The sequence below is a fragment of the Gymnogyps californianus genome, chromosome Z (assembly GCF_018139145.2).
Source record: "Gymnogyps californianus isolate 813 chromosome Z, ASM1813914v2, whole genome shotgun sequence".
NCBI lineage: Eukaryota > Metazoa > Chordata > Aves > Accipitriformes > Cathartidae > Gymnogyps > Gymnogyps californianus.
This window is the reverse complement of record NC_059500.1, coordinates 39,807,796-39,816,162: the sequence shown is the minus strand read 5'-3', so window position 1 is coordinate 39,816,162 and position 8,367 is coordinate 39,807,796.

Sequence of the window (8,367 nt, the reverse complement as noted above, 5' to 3'; positions counted from 1 at the left end):
TGCATTGCATTTAAATATGACTGCATCAATTTGCTTAAGGCAAGCAGAGGCGTTCCAGGGGTTTCTCAAAGCATCCCAGATTCCCTACAAAATATGCTTGTGTAGCCTACTTTGTTGACTGAATCCTTAAAATGGAGCTTGTGGGAATAACAGAAAACTTCCCCCAAGATAAAATTATATCACTGGGACTGCTCACCTATTCAAAAACGTGGGGGCACTGTGTCTTAACTACCACCTATAAAGCTGGTCCCCACCCTACACGAGCAGTGAAATTCAATGGGAAATTTCTACTGTTCTTGAGAAATGAGTTAACCAAGTCCCCTATCAAAAAGGCAAATTGTCTAATATTGTTGAAAGAATATCACAGACTAAAAAAAGCCTATGTGTCAAGCAGACATACCAAATGACACCCACTTTCCAGTTTTCTTCCTTTTGGTAAGACTGTTGAAAGCTCAAACTCTTGCAATATCACCATAATCATACATATCCCCCAGTCATGATTTTCACCCATGCATACACCAAAATAGTCTCAGGAATGCTACCAGGAGTCCCATGACTAAAGAGCCTTTTTTTTCTGATCCTCAGAAATAAACAGGCTTCTTTGGTGATACTTCTAGATATCTTTGCAACCATTATCATATGGTATTGGTGGTAAACATATATTTCACCTGCAGACTAAACAAGACGACACACAGAATTCATTGTTAACGTACGGGTTTCAGAGATTATGATCACTTTTTCCCTGCCAAAATTTTCATCTTCCAAGTTATCACCGTCCTATGCTTACATATGATTGACAGTCTCTTCTCAACTGTGAACACCAGAGAGGCTGTGAATTGCAAATTAGTTTGGGACAGAGATCCAGGTCTTTTGTCTGCCTCATCAGCCACAGAAACTTAGTATCAAAGGAGCACAAGGCTTGTAAACCAAGCAAAACATGAGCCAGGCAGTGATAATTCCAATTATACTTACTGTTCTCAAAGATAAAGATTCATAAAGAATCTGATAAATCATACAACAATGAATTAAATTTTATTAGCAAGGGCTGAATGACTTGAGTGAGTCTTAATACTGTCCCCAAAGCATGTTTATTAAGGATATTGTAGTTTTCTTTCTTTCTTTCAAATATTCAGACACTTCATATTGTCAATGCAGATGGAGAATCAGGTTTAGAATTCAAACAGTTTCTCTTAATTGACGTTCTTCTTATAATTCTAGTGTAATTCCAGAAAATCAAAAACAAAAAACATGTTTTATATATATTATATGCATAACATTATGAACAAATGTATTTGTTTTGTGTGTATTATTTCTTTGTAGATTATGAATACATCATAAGAATTTAACTCAGAATAAAACCTACAATTCATTGATCAGTTGAGGAAAATTATCTTTCAACATTTACAGCTGTTAGTAGTAAGAGTTAGAATCAGTTAGGTCATTTAAGGCATGTAATGCATGTATTATGGAATTTTGTGCTGAGCAGTATATCCTCTTCTGGAAGCTGCAATGTAAATTTTTTGGAAAAAGTATCATTTTATTGCTCTTGTGAATACAGTGATTAGTACATAATCTGAACACCTTTTCAAGAAATTGTTTTTCATATTATATACTTCCACACAGTGTAATTTTTTGTTTTGAAATTCTTCAGCCTGTGTCATGCAGAAGATTCAGGTTAAATGTTAATTAACCCTCCTTCCTATAAAAGTCTATAATTTACTAGAGACATATTATATTAGGACAAAATTTACTCTCGAGTCCTGTGAAAGCAATGCTGAATTGTGCTTCAGGGTTTCTGCCCCGCTCCCCCCCCACCCTGCCAGTGCTGACGTGATGGACTGATTGTCCAGAACAGGCACAGTATGTAATTGAGGTCCAGCACACGCTCCGTCAGCCTCCCCAAACACAGTCCTCCAAGCGCTAATGAAAGGATTTTCACAAACAGTTGATCCAAAACGCCACTTTGAGTTCAAAAAGGCTGTATTTTGGTAAAAAATATACGTATATTTCCCTCATTAAGGCTGGCACAGTGGTTTTGATACGTTACCCACCACTCTGACATCTCAACATCTCTAAAATGTTTTGAAATAGAAATTCCATCTCCACTACAACTACTCTCTTCCCTTCCAAAACAGGCAGTAGCTTGACTAGTGAGAGTAAATAGCTTGACTAGTTCACAGCTCAGTTCCTAAGTGTGGGAAATCTGGTGCATACGCTGAAGAAAGCTGAGACAAAGAATTACATTTGTTTTTTAAAATTAATTCTGAATGCAATTACCTTGATTTTGAAATTAAATTACCTTTTATGATATTCTCAGACCAGTTCTGAGTTCTTGGTTCCTAGATTCAGTAACTGGAGGGCAGTTAAGAACGCAGGAGATGACTTTATCACACTTTTATGCTATGTTACTTTACATTCAGTTTCTATCGGTGCCTTCTCAGACAGGTGTGTATGTCACCTAAATACTGAGATAGTGCTTACTGGCCTGAAAAAGACACAGAGTTTTACATAAATCTCTCTGGCAGGCTCTCCTGCTTATATCCTCACCATCCCTGCATAAGGTTTCTTGTGGATTTTGAATCAAATGATGTAGGGGCCTGAACCTCATGTGACTGCAGATGTGAGCCCTCCACCATATTTATTTTTGCTGTTGTCTGGAAAAATTGCACAGGCTGCAGCAAAAGATTTCAGTGTATTCCTGTGGCTTCTTGTGGATGTGACGGACGCAGCTGGTGACATGCAGGGGCACAGCTGGCAGGAGGGTGAAGGCTGCCAGCAGAGCTGAAGGGCCAGCAGCCGTGCCTCAGACACCCTCTGCGCCCGGGTGGCCTCAGAGGCTGACAGCTGGCTCCAAAAACTGGACTTTCCCAGCTTTCTTCATCTTCTTGCTTAGAAAAGGGAGGATACATACTGCATGCTCGAGAGGTCTCCAGGTAATGACTGAAACTCATTTTGGCACTGAGCAACTTCAGGACTGCAATTGTATTTCTTTCTGACGTACATGGAGCTGGGGAAGTTACAGCATCACAGGCCATTCCCTGCAGCTGTTCTCCTCCAGTTATGTGTCAGAAGCTTTTCAGCCTATCTGTCAGATTATAAAATATTCTCTAGACCCTCATTTGCTTATATTTACTCCTATCCTGCAGCATTTCCTATGTTCCTGAACCTTTTCTTTCAGTTTGCTAGTGGCAAGCCACTTCATATTATTAACAGTCATAGGCCTGCAGGAAAATATTAAATTATGCATATGTTTACTTACATTCTTTGTTTACATTACATTTGGAGATCAGAGAGTGAAGAGGAGGTTTTTAGGATGATTCACTCTATTCATCCTCCCTTTGGTATACTAGCGGGAAGGCTTCACAACGAGCTGATCTCTCCACTGAGCATAATGAAACCCACACTCTCAGCGGCAACAGATAATTTTCTTGCGTCGGTTGAGAAAGGTTTCCTGAAAGCAAGACTTTTCAGTCCCTTTATCCCATATTTGAATGACTGTATTGGGATTTTATCAGGCCAAATTGGTATCAAAGCATGAGGCCAAATTAAGACAACCATTGGTGTTCATGTGGAGGGGGTATTTTTCTGCACTAGATGGTAAGAATCACTGCAGCTGAAGTAATAGACTGGATAAGAGAAATAACCCTTTTAGGAAAATACAGGTTAAATTAGATCACAACACTCTTGATGCAAAACTAAAGCCACAGAAGAACACTCATATTTAGCAATTATATCAATAATTAATTCTTACAAATGATGAGCTGGTAGCAGTAGTCACTGAATCCACATAAAATTTGATCCTAAGATCAGGTGTCCATTTTTATCTTTGTATTTGCTTCCAAAAGGTAACTTCATGTGAGAGAGATCTTTGGAAACCCCAAAGTGGAAATGGTATTTGTGTCTAGCTAAGATAAAACACAGCATCTGAGGTTCATTTTTATCTTCTTTGGTATCTTTTAATATTCCTTTGTACTATTTTAAAATGTGCAACCAAGGAAAGATTACCAGGCAAGGTATAATTTTTTTCCTACCCTTCCTGGAGCTTCACAGACGTCTCCACAGCCAATTTGCTTTACAGGCTTCCACATACGGTATACTTAACAGATTGATTTTGAAAATTCCAGAAACCACTTGCAGATGAGTCTCCCTTTACATTAATCACAATAGTGACAAAGCAGAACGGTGGCTCCAGCCGTTAGCTGCAGAAGCAACTAAAGCAGAAAGGACTTCCTTGGAAGAGGATAAAGCTTAACCGCAGCAGGGCTGCACTCTGAACTGTGTGGGAAAAAGCTCCAGTTTTAGTGTCAAGCAGCATACCAGGTGGTACTTGTGTTAACTCTTTTTCTTAAACAATGTGTGGCATTGGGAAAAAAAAGAGCAAGCCAAGAACTTGCTGGTAAGAGCACCCATGAAAGCCATCAAAATAAATAAAAAAAGACTGAGGTATGCTAGCTTCCCAGGATTTTAAATTCAGTTTCACGCATACCTGCTTTTATACCACCTCCTCCACTGTGCTTCCTTACTTACCCTCACTTTTGTTTCCTTTTATAACATTATAAACATTTATAACATTTATTACTTACATACCACTGCTACTAGAGTGGAGGTGTGTGGGAGATCCTTGCTGCCATCACACCATTCATGCTGCCTCTCTGTTAAACCCTCTTCCCCTATCCTGTGTGTCTCGTTTCTTTAGATGATAACTCTCCGGAATACAGGATGCGTCTTCCTCTGTGTTGGTACAGCTTTTAGCTCAACTGGTTTTTAGGTACTATTGTCACAAACATAATTAACAGTGCAAGGCAAGCCATATGTTGAAAGGAGTTTGAAAGGAGCCAACATCCAGTTTCAAACTATGCCCAAAATTGTGCACACCCTCAATCAAATGCATTCAACTTCAATCATCAAATATAATCTTCAACTAATATTTAACAGCTTAGTTTGCTGTGCCAACAAAGTGCCATACTCACACGTAGTGTTGCTTCTTGTGGATCTAAAGAAGAGGTCATTTTTTAACATGGGCTCATACTGTTCTTGAACAGCGCAACCTCAATTGTGCTTTGCGTAGTGCAATTGAAAAAGAGAATCTATGTACAAGCTTTAATCTGCTTAGACTCCACAGGATGGAGAAAATACTAGTTACCAGATAATACTAGTTACTAGATAACTGGCATAGTAATTAGTGTATTAACTATGTTAGTGAATGGCAATACTAGTCACTCCAGAATGCAATCTTCACATCTTTTATGTCTTTGTGGTCAGCATCTTGTGATCAATTCAAAGGTGATTTGTAATTACAGTTTGTGAATTGTAAGTAGTCTAGACTCAACTTGTTAGACTGAGTTTTGCCCTCTTCTCCGTGTTTCAAGTACTCCTTCTATACAGCAATTGCTCCAAATAATTGCCACTGCTGTCATGTTTGGCATCAAAATAAAGTTGCTGTGGTACTAGTGACAAAATTTTTAAAAAAGTATTTAGCAGTTACTTTCAGTATTTTTGACTTTTAGAACTTGTCTTAGGCCTGATTGTTAAAGATGTAAAATACTAATACTACTGAAATATTGTCCAAATAAGCTATTATAAATATATCCCTTTATGTAATCCTTAGATTTTTTTGTGAAAGTTACAGTAGTTTTTACACTAAGCTTTTCTTTTTAATGGCAAATAAGCTTCACTACTGGAACCACAAGCAGGTAACAACTTTGCTCATGTTTAAGGCCAAATAAAGCAAGCCTCCAACATTCATGTACATCAGACTATCCACTGTTCACTTGACAATAGCAATCCAGAGTGTTTTATTGTAAATGGGAAGGATGACGATGATGTGCCACGTTGTTTGCATTTGGACAGCAACAGGAAATGCTATTTGTCAGAGAATAGCTTTTCTTTCAAGAAATAAATAGGTTTGAAGTAAATATGGAGAAAGAGAGAGGTTGATTTATGCTCATGATTAGGTTCTGGTTTAGTTTTTTTAGGCTGGAACAATGCATTCTCTCAGTCACTGGAAAAGGCTGCCATGTATGCAAGTAAAAGCAAGAGCAGTCAACGGTGTTGACAATCCACTGATATTTAACAAAGCGCAGTTGATTTCAAGAGCTCTGTACATCACTACTGCATCAGCAGGAAACTTGACCCATATTGTGCACTGAAAACAAAAAAACCCACTAAGGCTGCTGTAGTGCTGTGTAACTTAAGCTACAGCATTCCTGATCAGAAAAAATGCATTGCTTTTCTAGTATTTGCAAAGTAATGTGTATTTTCATGGTCATTCACTCTTGTTATATATATCAGATCTCCTTAAACAGAACTCTTACAAATACCAGTTTCATCTGGATTCAGAACACATACTTAAGCCTATCCAAAGTGGTACACTGATTTTGGACTCAGCCTTTCCTTGACTACTGCATATAGCCCTAGCCAGAAAGTCCCTCCTAAGTATGGGTAGTGTGGCTGTAATCCTCAAAGAGAGGACCCTGTACTGGATCTGGCTGGGTCAGAGATATTTTCTATTATCTTCTTACCAGTGCTAGTATGTTCCAATCATTTTGGAAAGACTGAGATTTCTAGCAGTTTTTGACACTTTAAAAACCATCTCAGTCAGACCTGCTCCGAGTAAGTTTGCATTTCACAACGGCAAGTAGGCACCCAAATGTCATATAGGCTCCTGAGTCCAATGTTTGTGAGCCTCCAAAACCTTAAAATTTCCGTTCAGTTGTGATCTGAGCTCCCAGCTACCTAAATTTCTGCAAGGCAGTCTTTAAGACATCTTTGAGTAGGTTTACACTGCAACTGATGCAGAGGTCCTTAACCATGAAACAGACAGGCTAGATCTGGAACCAGCACTTTACAGCTGACTGCGAGGTGGAGACTAAGCTACTTCACCCTGGCACTGAAGCAATACAAGGCAGATGATACATCGTTTTCAGGGTCCAAAGTTCTTTGCTGCACTGCTTTGTGTAGATATGCCTATATTTTTTGCCAGCAGGCATTCACAAAACTAAACCAAATTCTTCTCCTCAGAAGGATTCTCAGACTACATTCCCAAATTCCCTGCCTAGCATACCCTATCCAGTGGGGACAGGAGGTCTGCACAGTAGATGATCTGTTTCTTTCCCTATAATCCAAGGACAATGGCATCTTCTTGGGGGGAAGGAGCTCTGTTTCCCATTTTTGCTGGTTAGCAAGCATCTGAATCCAAATTTCCCACCTCCCTTGAAAACCCCCTAGAAAATGCAATTGGGAGTGCCGCGAGAGACTCTCCCAACTTCCCCTCTCAGTGTTTTTCCACTTTGCATAAATAATTAAATGTTCATGGGGCTAAGGAGAGGGAGAAAGTGACTTTGCCAAGCTGTGGTTAAGGCATTCACATTGGAAAGCCAGGTTTGAATCCCTATTCTAATGAATATTTAATTATCTTTCTGATACCAGACAAGCTGTGGAGTCATGTCCATTCCCTCCTCCCCCACTCCTTATGCTAGCCTCGTCAAGGAGCCTGGGCACCTGTGGACCGAGAATTTAATAAGTGGCAAGACTCACAAAACGGAACACTGCAAAGCTAAACCAGGTATTTCAAGGACCTTTCATGGTCCCGATTTTGACAGCCAGTGGCCTGCCTGCCATTCCTAGACAGCTGCAGCATTGGTTCAGTGCCAGCAACCATTGGATATTTTCAGTGGCTATTCCTTTTGCTGACAGAAGTGACAGAACAATTTGCCAGCGAGGAGCATCCTTGGCTTGCCTGGGAGCCAGCCGACAGCTCCAGCACCCAGCCAGCTCTGAGACACAGACGCCGGGGGCCTATGCCAGCAGCTCATCAGTGATGAATTGCTCCAAGAGCTTCACCATCCACTGCCAGCCTAAACGACAGAATGGGGCACCTAATTAAATCTGTGATGTAAAAATAAATGCTTTTATTTATATCCTAAGCTGAGGTCAGTGGGATTTTGGCTGCTGTGCATACCGATGACAGGCCCCCACCTCCGTGGGCAAAAAAACCCCAGAGTTTCTCCACCCTGTGATCTTAACGTGCCTGCAAAGGCTGGCACAAGCAGCCAAGCAATTCTGACGCTGGAAACGACCACCAGTTACCTCAGGCAGCCAGTCCCTTCTCTCTTCCCTCATCCCTCACTCCCGGGGAGTGGGAAATTCACCCTTTAACTTGTATGACGAGGCCAGGTCCGTTGATAACGGGCGTGTTATCCTTGGTTAGCGGTACCGTGCACCGTAAGAGGGTGCCCTTGGGGCTGCAGTGACGACAGCCGCCGGCCCACCCGCCGAACGAGAGACCGGGACGATGGGACCGCCGCTCCCGCCGCGGCGACGAGATGCCCGCGCACGGCCGCCGGCGCCTCACGGGCGTGGGCGGAG